We start from the raw sequence: 12033 nt of genomic DNA on the forward strand, positions 1-12033 counted from the left end.
ATATGCACCATCTTCTAGTTGCTGGTAAGTATGCTGACAAAGTGGATTGACACCAGCTAATTTTCAATAAATCTTCTCCTGTGTAGACCAGTCTATTATTTGTACAACCTCCCCCCCCCCTTTAAGCTTTCAGGGTTAATGTTTAACCTGTGGAGGAGGAAGGTTTTGGATTTCGTGCGAGTTATCTAGCGTTCGGGATCTGAGGGCTTGGAAGCCCAAATGCTTTCGTTCAGTCTGGGAACACTACCAGGTAGGTTCCCTAGACACTGTTGAAGTGAATCAGTACTCTGGGGAGAAGGTTGAGAGGAGGAATTCTCCATGCTAGTTGCATCCTCTACGGTATGCTGAAGGTCCAATCTTGGTCGGCGAATGGGTTTATATCCGGATGACCCCACTTTCGAAAAACTTTTGTGGTCACTTGTGGTAAAAAGTGCCATTTCGCAGGTTGATTTCCTCGTGATAGCCTGTCGGCTACGATGTTGTATCTCCCCGAGAGATTATAAGCTGACAGTTATCTTGAACTTATCGCTTAGGTTTAAAAATCGAAAGGTCAACGCTAGTGAAATACTTTCAGATTCATTTTGATTGTCACTACCATTGCAAATAGCTCTTTTGGGGGTGAGCAGTTTCTGTTGTTGAGCTGACCATAGACAGGACGTTAATATTTTGTCTAATTGTAACCCCTACCCATGTCCGAAGCTTCCGTTGCTAGGAAATGGTTGGTTTTGTGTCTCGGCAATGTTTGACATGTGGCTCCGCGTCAGCACTGCATTTGTAACCCCTACACATGTCCGAAGCTTCCGTTGCCAGGAAATGGTTGGTTTTGTGCATCGGAAATGTCTGACATGTGGCTCCGCGTCAGCACTGCATTTGTAACTCCTACACATGTCCGAAGCTTCCGTTGCCAGGAAATGGTTGGTTTTGTGCATCGGCAATGTCTGACATGTGGCTCCGCGTCAGCCCTGCATTTAATTGTTAACACATGCAGGATGGCCTGTTTTTTACGGGGGTGTTTTTTCTTGAAACTTCGCAAGAAAATTTGCAAGTTAGCATAGATTGATGTAATTCCGTCAGAGTTTGAGCTAGGATGTTGTTGAGTGTCCACTTTATTTCTCGCAATTTTCCATCGAATCCCTAGACATGTCATCTCTTGAACCAGTGTACTAATTGTTTTTTTTTTTTTTTTTGTAAGGCTGACTTGGCAGCCCAAATAATCCAAGAGCTTTACAGCTTATGTGGCCTGAAGACTCAACTTGGACTTCTTTTGATGGACCAGGTGGGATTTGCGTAGGTGGGATAACACTCAACATCGCTTTGCACGCAATGTCTCCGCGACTGAGCATGCTATGCAAGCAAAAAAGGTGTATTTGTCTTCATGGATCAAGAAAAAGTCGCGTAGGTAGGTTAACATTTGACTTCCCTATGTACGTAAGGTCTTCGCGACCGAGCATGCTATGGGAGCAAAAACGTTTATTTGTCTTGATGAAACAAGATCAAGTCGTGTAGGTAAGCTAGCACTTCGATTTTGCACGCAATGCCTCCGCGACCGAGCATGCTATGGAAGCAAAAAGGTGTATTTGTCTTCAAGGACCAAGAGAAAGTCGCGTAGGTACGTTAACATTTGACTTCCCTATGTACGCAAGGTCTCCGCGACCGAGCATGCTATGGGAACAAAAACGTTTATTTGTCTTGGTGAAACAAGATTAAGTCGTGTAGGTAAGCTAGCACTCGACTTTGCACGCAATATCTCCGCGACCGAGCGACCGAGCACCCTATATAATGGAAATTGACATGCCAGCCCAGATAATCCAAAAGCTTCACAGCTTCTGCAGCCTGAAGTTTCAACTTGGATTTGTTTTGGTCGACCAAAAGGAAGTCGTCTAGGTAGACTAGCACTCGAGTTCCTTTTGCACGCAAGGTCTCTGCGACCCAGCATGTTATGGAAGCAAAAAAGGTTAATCCAAAAGCTTCACAGCTTCTGCAGCCTGAAGTTTCAACTTGGATTTGTCTTGGTCGACCAAAAGGAAGTCGTCTAGGTAGACACTAGCACTCGAGTTCCCTTTGCACGCAAGGTCTCTGCGACCCGCATGTTATAGAACCAAAAAGGTGTGGCTCTGAAGCCAGACCGAAGGGTAGGCATGTCATTTCATAATAACTCATAAGAAGGTACCGATTCCTTCCTGAAGGTGCTGATACTGGTACCTTGGTACTGATCCTCAAGAAGTATCGACGAAATTTTGCGACTGATACTAGAAAAATATTCCTGAGAAATGTTCAATTCTATCATCCAGTCCCCTGGGTGGAGAAAGTTTGGTACCGAGGTGTCCGAAAACAGCTCTCGAAGATCGAAAATTGGACGCATTGATCCGTCGCTTTTCTTCCGCAGAAAAAGGTAGTTTTTTTGTTTTTTTTTTTTTGTTTTTACGGTATTTGGTAACCATACATGGTTTACAATTTATTACAATTTTGGTGGCACTCAGTGCCTCCCGTCGGTGTCTTCAATTGCCCCCCTCTGGATTGTGCCAGATGTTACGGACTATGATTGTTTATAATGTTTGGCTTGCCTTTTGTACGAGGTCGTGACAAATAGGATTGTAGCCCTCCGAGGGACTGAATAGATTTCAATTTAGTATTATCAAACAAAAATTCCTCAATGAGTGGTGCGTTGGCAACAGGATACTTTATTAGAGACCACGGAAATTAAACTTTGACGTCTTATTTCTATCCATACGGCCCTTTTTTCCGTATACAATTTAAAACGCTTTTACGGGTAACTTGTACGACGGAGACGATTTGCCAAAGTTTTCAGTAATTATGTTACAAAGATTATTAGTTTAAATCTGTTGTGTTTTTGTCAAAATTTCCGTATTGACGAGATCAATTTGTTTACAACAATTTTCGTTACATTCAATTGTTACACACAGTTGATGCATTATTAGATTTACAACGTCACTGACCTGGTGGGATAACGAGCCGATTCGAAGATCGACCGTTACCTTTGAATCCTGTCGTTTCTTACGCAGAGACTCCTTTTTCTCTTTTTCGCTTTACGAGCTGTTCGAACGTGAGGCGTCTCCATCGCGTCTCGCCTGGACGTTTTCCCTCTCGGAAATTATGGAGCTTGACTCAACATCCCCTCCAACAGATGACGCGTGATTCATGGCGTCCGATGATAGGATTGGTAAATAATACTCGTAATGATTGCAAAATAACACTCATAGAAACACAAAATAAATATTTTTTGCAATTAGTAAGAAGTCGAATAAATATTTGTGGATTTGCGACTTCACAGTACGAAAGTACACAACGCTATGAAGATCAAAGATGGCTGCGCTTCCTTTATACTTGCTGGCAGCACCTAGCGGCTAAAGATGGAACTAAATTGACTGTCTATGGTTGGACATAGACAAGGAATTTAAGCTAAGTACACACTGCTTCTTCATAATACAATGCTGTATGTTTTCCAAAGGCACATCAATTTATGCTATTTAGTCAATAATTTATTTGTCCTTAAGAACACGGGCTGATCTATATAGGTATAAAAAAAAAAACCAATCTTAAGATGAAATTGTAAAAATGTTTTAGTTAATTATCGATTTTTGTATGATCTGTGTTTTTATAGTGAGAGTTACAAAGACTCGTTTCAATTTTAGCTTAAGTTCTCCAATATAAATGCAAACGTTAGATGTTTTATTTTTATTTTATTGTAATGTTCATCGAAAAGTTAAGTGATACAACATAAAGCTTGTTATATACAATAGAAAGTAAAACAGTTGTACGTTTTAATTTACATAATATTTATGTATATGTATATAATATATTATTTCACTACACAGGGAGGATGAAAAATCGCTATTCAAATATTAATATCGATTAATTTTTCTGCAACACTTATTACAATTCATTTTAATTAAATTACGTTGTTTCACTCTGATTTCATTTGTTAACAAAACGTGCATACATGTCCTTACCATGTGACACATGGAACATATTTCCATAGATAAAAATTTAGTTGTAATAAATTTGACATTTTGACGCGAATCTATGTGTTTGTCTAATAGAATAGAAGATTATGAACATCGCTGATAAACGAAATCAAAATTTAAATCTGTTAAGGTATTAGTAAATTATAGTCATTAAACTTGTTAATTACATGCTAGCGAGAAAGCGCACTATTTTATAGATAAATACACTATTTTATATATAATGACGTCAACGTTCAAAAGTGACCATTCGTGTTGCGAAAAGGGATACAACACCCTCTTATATCTCGGAAAACTATTAGCAAATTTAATGTTTCTCACTGAGTAATTTGGTTTTAGAAAATATTTAAGTCCGCTATTTATATCTGATGCTTGCTTCTGGTTACTGCTTATATTTTATCAAATAATTTTTCGTGATTAAACTAAAACTTGTGTTGTGTGAAAAACACAAATCGAATGGACAGAAACATGAAGCATAAGCGTATTTTCACTGTGGCTTATGTCCACTACCAAATTAATTTGAGAAGCAAGCAAATGACATTGACAGCTTAAAAAAATGACACCTGTCAGGTTTTCCTGAATGAAATGTTTTTAGATTTAACGATCAATGTGACGTCGTTGCCAAAATCTGTTTTTTTACTTTTATAGAGAAGGAATCGTTCGTGTTTTTAATGTTATAGTGGATCCACGCTATTAACGTGGATATTAGCTAGTCGATTTTACCTTAAAAGACTGTTAAATCGGCAGAAATTTAAACCATTCGAACTGTTGGCTACTATAAAATTTTATTGGTTCAATTAATTTTTCAAAATCGATTCGGCTACCCTAAACCTGTCACTAGGTAGTAAGTAGTCAAGTTTGACATCCATCAATGGTGATGTCTTTGTTAGGCACCGTTCATTGCGTGTTCATGAAATCACTAAATCTATAAGTGTTTTATGCTTAGGAAGTGAATGTTTATCTCCGTTGCGCTAATGTTGTAAATTAGTGTAATTTTGCTGTGAAGTTTTCGTAAATAAGCATTTATTACCAAGATGATTTTTAATTTATGACGAATTTAGTAACATTTCACTGCCTCTTAGCAGACTTATTTTATTTGATGACGATACATATTAATAGATTTGACTTCTCAATAAATTTTATGTCTTAATAATAAAAGTTTAAATTCTATAATAATATGTGTATTAAATATTATAATTATACTTTGTAAATGTGCTCTAGAAAAACGATTCAAAATTGAGCTTACATAAACAAAAACCTGTGGGTTTAAAGGTATTCACGTGAGCTCACCATTGGCAGTTTGTTATATGTTGCTGTTGACAATGTCAATTGTCTTGACTGAAATTTCCGTTTATCGCTAATTATCGCAAGAGCACTACGTAGAAACGACATGATTGATGAATACATTTGTGAAGGGATTGTTGACTACTTGGTGTTTCCGAATGTATTCTAGAAATCGATAGATAAACTAATATGTCTATACAATTATGAATTTATTAAATACATTAAAAAAAAATTTTGTTTTTTTATTTATTTTGTTGATTGTTTTTTAATCGGTACAAATTAGTAATGTTGTATCGTTCAAGGATTTTAGCACAACAAAAATATTCACTACTACTTAATTTCCACAAAGACTGATGTGGTTCTGAAAAGACATATGGGCATTAGACGATTTCTCCAAGATTACCATTTTTGACCTGGAAATATTTATGGTTGTTGCCGCTGGCGTTAATTTACAGCATTTCTGTAATAAATTTCGTGCGTTTCGGTTTGAAGGGTGGGTCAGCCGTTGTAACTGTTCTGAGACCTTAGAACTCATATGTCAAGGTGGGTAGCGGCATTTACGTTGTAGATGTCTATGGACTCCGGTAACAACTTAATACCAGGTGGGCTGTGAGCTCGTACACCCATCTATCTAATAAAAAAAGAAAATTGCATCGTACTATAAATAAATAAATATAAATAAATATTTACTAACAATCACGCCACGTTAACTGGTCCCGTGGTAAGTTCGTAAAGAACTTGTGTTACAGGTACCAGATAACGGAAATAAATGTAAGATTTTTATTATACACATACATATATTTAAGATACATCCATAACCCTGGAAAAGACATTTATATTTATCATACAAATATCCTCCCTTGGCGGGATTCGAACCCCCGACCCCCTTGTGTAGTGACCATGTCACTTACCACTGCACCAGACGGCCGTTAAAACAAATGAAAAATTTTCATTAATATTTTTCTAACCTCCTCATTGCATCTTACTGCATTGGGAAGTTTAAATACTGGAAGCTTCGTGATTAAGTCGAGTTGATATCTAACGCAAACTTTGTATAGTAAAGTAAAGATATACTTAATATTTTGGTTTATGTTCGAATTGTGAATGGCATTTAACCGCTTTCAGCTTTGTGTTGCAGCAATAAAAGTAAGTAAGGGCCTAATTAGGCTTTATTGGTGGTAAGGATAGTTGAAAGCTCGTTCGAGTATGTTGCATTATCCTGCATATATCTGCTGCGAAGCGGTCATGACGATATATCGATCGCCCAAACAACATCCCTCACTGGTATCTTGCCAAATAAAATCTCGCACTGGTTTCTTACTAGTACAGTACTATACAGTTTTTTAATGCCTCAGCTATCTAAGGCATAATTTAATGCCCCAGGTATCTAAAGCATAATTTATGGCCTCAGGTATCTAAGGCATAATTTAATGCCTCGTATCTAAGGCATAATTTAATGCCTTAGGTATCTGAGGCATAATTTATGGCCTCAGGTATCTAAGGCATAATTTAATGCCTCAGGTATCTAAGGCATAATTTAATGCCTCAGGTATCTAAGGCATAATTTAATGCCTCAGGTATCTAAGGCATAATTTAATGCCTCAGGTATCTAAGGCATAATTTAATGCCTCAGGTATCTAAGGCATAATTTAATGCCTTAGGTATCTGAGGCATAATTTAATGCCTCCGGTATCTAAGGTATTAAAATACGTTAAGGGTAGAGAGATCTGGAAATGCTTCCGTCTAACATTAAAGAATTCAGTCTAACACGACCTTCAACAATAAAGATAATAACAAAGAAGAAAAAGATCGGACTGTTAAAGGCCTACGGCTAATTTAGTTAAAAAACCTTATTGAAATTATTTAGGACAACCGTCTTGGATAAGAGGATGAAGGAGACTGACTCACTGGTGTGAGCCCGATGTAGCTGTGTTATGAAGAATACTCAGGTAGCAGGAAAGAGTTTACCAAGCAAACCAGAAGGAGTGCAACGTGAATATACAAAGAACGATATCAATTTTTCCATTTAGATCAGGGGCTCCCAAACTAATTTTGTCTACTGCCCACTTTGAGAATAAATTATTTTTTAGCACCCCCATTTTTTCACACACTAAAAACCACTATAGCGAGAGCTCAGTTGGTGTCTAAGAGTCCTCCTAGATGAAATTACAAATAGTCTCCTAAGCTTCTTCACAACGCTCCTAAATTTTTCTGGACCTGTTACGCCCCCCTTTAGGCCTGCAGCGCCCTCAAGGGGGCGTTATCGCCCACTTTGGGAAAGACTGATTTAGTTACATAAGTATGAAAACTGATAGTATATTTAGCAATACATTTGATATGGAATATAATTGCAAGCTTCCATAATATTATATCGTTCAAAGCGGAGACAATAAGCACTCTCTCCACCCTCCGGAATGAATTCGTTAAATATTTTATATGGAAATGTATTCAATTATTAAAAGCTACGTCAGGATCTTATACATACAGTATGATGATTGATATTGCGTGAGGTTAATGCGGGTAGGTGGTTTCAATGAAAGGAAACGTCAAAATGTCGTTTATTTTTAAATTTTAGTAGAAACAAGAATACAGTAGATGATGATACAGTAGATTTTTTTTGAGAACGCCATCTTGTTGTGTCTTTAAAGCGGTTAGTTGCCCTCAATTAAGAAAAATAGTATTATTATTCGCCAATAGATGTCGGGAAGAGTTGATTATTGAAAACACTAATAAAACAACGTTTTCTGAAAATAAATCGTAGCTAGATCGATTTATCGCCCCCGAAATCCCCTGTATACAAAATTTTATGAAAATCGTTGGAGCCGTTTCCGAGATTCAGATTATATATATTAATATACAAGAATTGCTCGTTTAAAGGTATAAGAATTAGAAAATTTTAGAAAATGCTTCTTTTAAATGTAGGCTATGTTCGAAAACCGTTCGAAAAAAGGTTTCACATTGCTCGTGTTTTGGGATACTGTTTTATTACATTCTTCAAACTGGCTTTCAAATGCTGAATTGTAAATTGACGTATTTATTAAAAAGGCCTGCGTTAGATAAGCGATTACCGTAGTTCATGAACAGAAATACTAATTCCCATGGAACATATATTTGGTGAGATTCAGAGGTTCCAAATTATTATTATATAGGTATATATATATTTTTTTCTTTTCTTGTAGGCGTACGATCATATGGCCCGTCTGATGGTGAGTGGTTACCGTCGCCAATGGACTTCAGTAATTCCCGGGGCAGTGCCAAGCCGCTGTCTACCGGGAAAAACATTCGGGAACCAAGACTATCCGAATAATAATTGAAGTATTTTGGAGCCTCAGCCCAGAGAAGGTTCTGCGGTTCGGTATATTGTCAATTAGTCTATAATTTGTCTTGGTATTGGCTATCGTACCTGGGTTTGGGGGCGGGAATAAAGTTTCAATGCTGTCCATACAAGCTTTATACTTTTCTTGATAATGACCACTTATTTTTAAAAAAACACGTTTCTTTCTCTCTAACAATGTTTAAGCTTTCTGTAACACTTTAATAATTCTCGGAATTCGTTGGAAGGGCACAAAGGTGATCCTTGAAAGAAATTAAATTTATTAGGTTAAGATCGGTTCAAGGCAATCAATGTTTTCTTTGGTTTAATTTCAGGCTACTGTTGAGCATGAATGTTTGAGATACCTAATTGAAAATGAAAATGCTTGCTTTTTACTTAAAGAAGAGGTTTGTTTTTGGTAAAATAGCTATTGGTGAAATAGTAAAATGAATGGATTGTTGTTTGATGGATTATTAATAATATTCCGAAACTGGGTGTTAGGAGACCGCTTCCGAAAACGAAGACAGGCAATAGTACTAATGACACCTTTGATGAAGGCACGGAAAAAAAATAGATCTTGATTAAAAAAATATATCATATTTAAAAAAAGTTTTAGTAGCATTGTTTGGGCTCCATCTCTGTTAGTACAGCTTAGTGAAACCATAGTTTCACTACACAAGGGGGTCGCGGGTTCGAATCCCGCCAAGGAAAGATATTTGTATGATAAATATAAATGTCTTTTCCAGGGTTATGGATGTATATTAAATATATGTATGTGTATAATAAAAAATCTTACATTTATTTCCGTTATCTGGTACCTGTAACACAAGTTCTTTTAGCACGGGACCAGTTAACGTGGCGTGATTGTTAGTAAACATTTATTTAAAAAAAAAAAAAAAAAAATTGTATTGGAGCATTTGTGGGCAACTTCATTTCTGTTAATTTTGTGTCACGGTGCGCGCGCATCGTAAAATTTCACTCTCATCAATTTTTCATAACGCGCCAAAAGAAGTATAACTTCAAAAATACATTACTTTATTAAAAAAAACCAGCAATGAAACACAAAATCAAAAACAGCTGATGATCGGATCAACGAACGCAAGGACGCGGCGCGGACCCGCGCGATCGCACAAATACTTATTTACAACAACATTTGTCTAAATAACTCCATCATCAAAGGTGTCATTAGTACTAACGTCTGTCTTCGTTTTCGGAAGCGGTCTCCTAATACCCAGTATTGAAGGATTCTTAACAATTTCAACCCCACCTGCACGTGCCGGACGGCGGCGGCGACCAACAGGTTGCCGTGGTGCACCCTGCTAGAGAATGAACGGCGATCGAGCATTGGCGGTATAACCATACACACCCGTCAGGACAACCTGTACGGAAGAGGCGTCAGAAACCTTGGTAATCAAATACCCCCTAAAATGCTGGTGCAGAAGGCAACGGGAAACCACTGCACTAATTTCCCACGAGAGTCATAAGTAGGTCGTATCCGACTGATGCATGACCACGACCACTCTGTCAAGAGTGTACGAATAGGGAGAAGAAGAAGAACAATTTGGACATCAAATTTTATCCAGACAATAACACCTTTAGAGCTTCAGTGTGCTTAGTGCGGGTTTCTTGACGTTCTCGATAGCGTAAAAGTTAACCCAATTTTGTATGCAGTTAGAACAGCGCCCCTAGCGGCAAACGTACGCAAACGATCCCATTCCATACAAATATGAGCAAACTTTTACGCTATCGAGAACGTTAAAAAACTCGCACTAAGCACACAGAACAGCTTTCAATTCTACAAAAAAAAAAACTTTAATTCGGATTCGTAATTTAGTGCCTATACCTATACTAATACGTGAAGCAAAGACTTTGTATCCCTTTTTACGAAAATTGCGCGGAGGAGTATGAAATTTTCCACACTTATAGAGAATATAGAGAAGAAGTGCACAATGCTAATATTTTTTTAAAATAATGCATAAAAGATACATTAAATCAATAAAGAAAACATTACACACACTATATACCATGCATTTGACGCACACACGCATGCATACTATTTATTGTCAAACTTTTGTTATTGATGTCTGTTGTCAAATTGAGATTAAATATTGTTTGTCTTTGATAATATTTTTTATAGTGTAGTCTTGGCGAAATTTGTGATTATAGAAGTATAAAATACAATCATAATAGTGTACAAACTTAAAATTCCAATTAATTTAAGTATAGTCGAATTTCGACTACTGCGGGACCTCTAGTATAGTTAAATACATAAAAGCATCGCGTTAAGCCGTCGTGCGCCGTGAACAAGCGCTTTAGTATGCAAAATGGAAGTTATGCAAGTGATGCAAATTCGGGTATAAGCCTGCGTTTCAGTGGATCGTTTCAAGCTTGACGCGCACTAACTAATTATATTATTGGATGATTGAGAATTTACGTGATACTGAGTCTCATGCGGCTGGAATACATAGCATGAAATAGATAACAGGTAGGCAAGAACTTTCGAAGAAATTCGAAGAACAAGTAAATTAATTAAATTGCTATGTATCTGTTCCCTCGAAGTACTCCGGATCGATCTAGATAAATACATTTTTAGCACTAGGAACTGTTTTTGATGTGAAACATTTATAGCCGCACTTAAAGCTGATTGCTGTCGTGGCGACGCGTCGACACACCGTGTACACTCTACTATTGGTAGGGGTACTACATGGTGGTGGGGTAGCTTTCCTTATTTTACTCCTCCACTTCGCTCTGTCTTCGACATCCTCGTTAGCAGCGTTGCATTCCCTTTTATCTGTCAACACTACATTCTTCCACCTTGTCTTGGGTCTACCTCTTGGTCTCCGACCGGGGAGGTCTAGCAGTAGTGGCAAATTTCCGACTTATAATAGTCAGGTGGTTTCCTTTTTACCGTACACGCGGTATTTTATTTTTATTTTTTTTTATTGCCTTTGTAGGCAGGCAGACGAGCATACGTTGTACGAGTGGTTACCGTCGCCCATGGACTTCAGCAATGCCAAGGGCAAAGCCAAGCCGCTGCCTGAAACCATCGCTATACCACCGATATACTATATTTATACACATCATATAGTGACTGCGTCTTAATATTAATATTTTATTTTTCATTATGCCACATACATTTTCTGTCGTAAACCATCATTTTATACGTCTATACCTTAACAAAATAATATCAATGTTTCACATTTGCCGGCTTTCTATCGATGGCTCATTTCTCTTTTTTTATCTTTTCTTATTCTGTACAGTAAGGCGCCATTAGAATGTTCACTCATGTCTCTGCTCTGACTCTATAAGTCTGATCTTAACTTTTAGCAAAATTTACACAGTTAAAATTTTAACTCAATCGGTTTCATGTTGCCAAAATGCAGGAGAAACTGATCTCTTATTCATTCCGTTGATAGGTACGTGAATTAATATTAATGCGAACCTGCTTTTACA

Source organism: Bombyx mandarina, chromosome 05 (genome assembly GCF_030267445.1).
Source record: "Bombyx mandarina strain Sakado chromosome 05, ASM3026744v2".
NCBI lineage: Eukaryota > Metazoa > Arthropoda > Insecta > Lepidoptera > Bombycidae > Bombyx > Bombyx mandarina.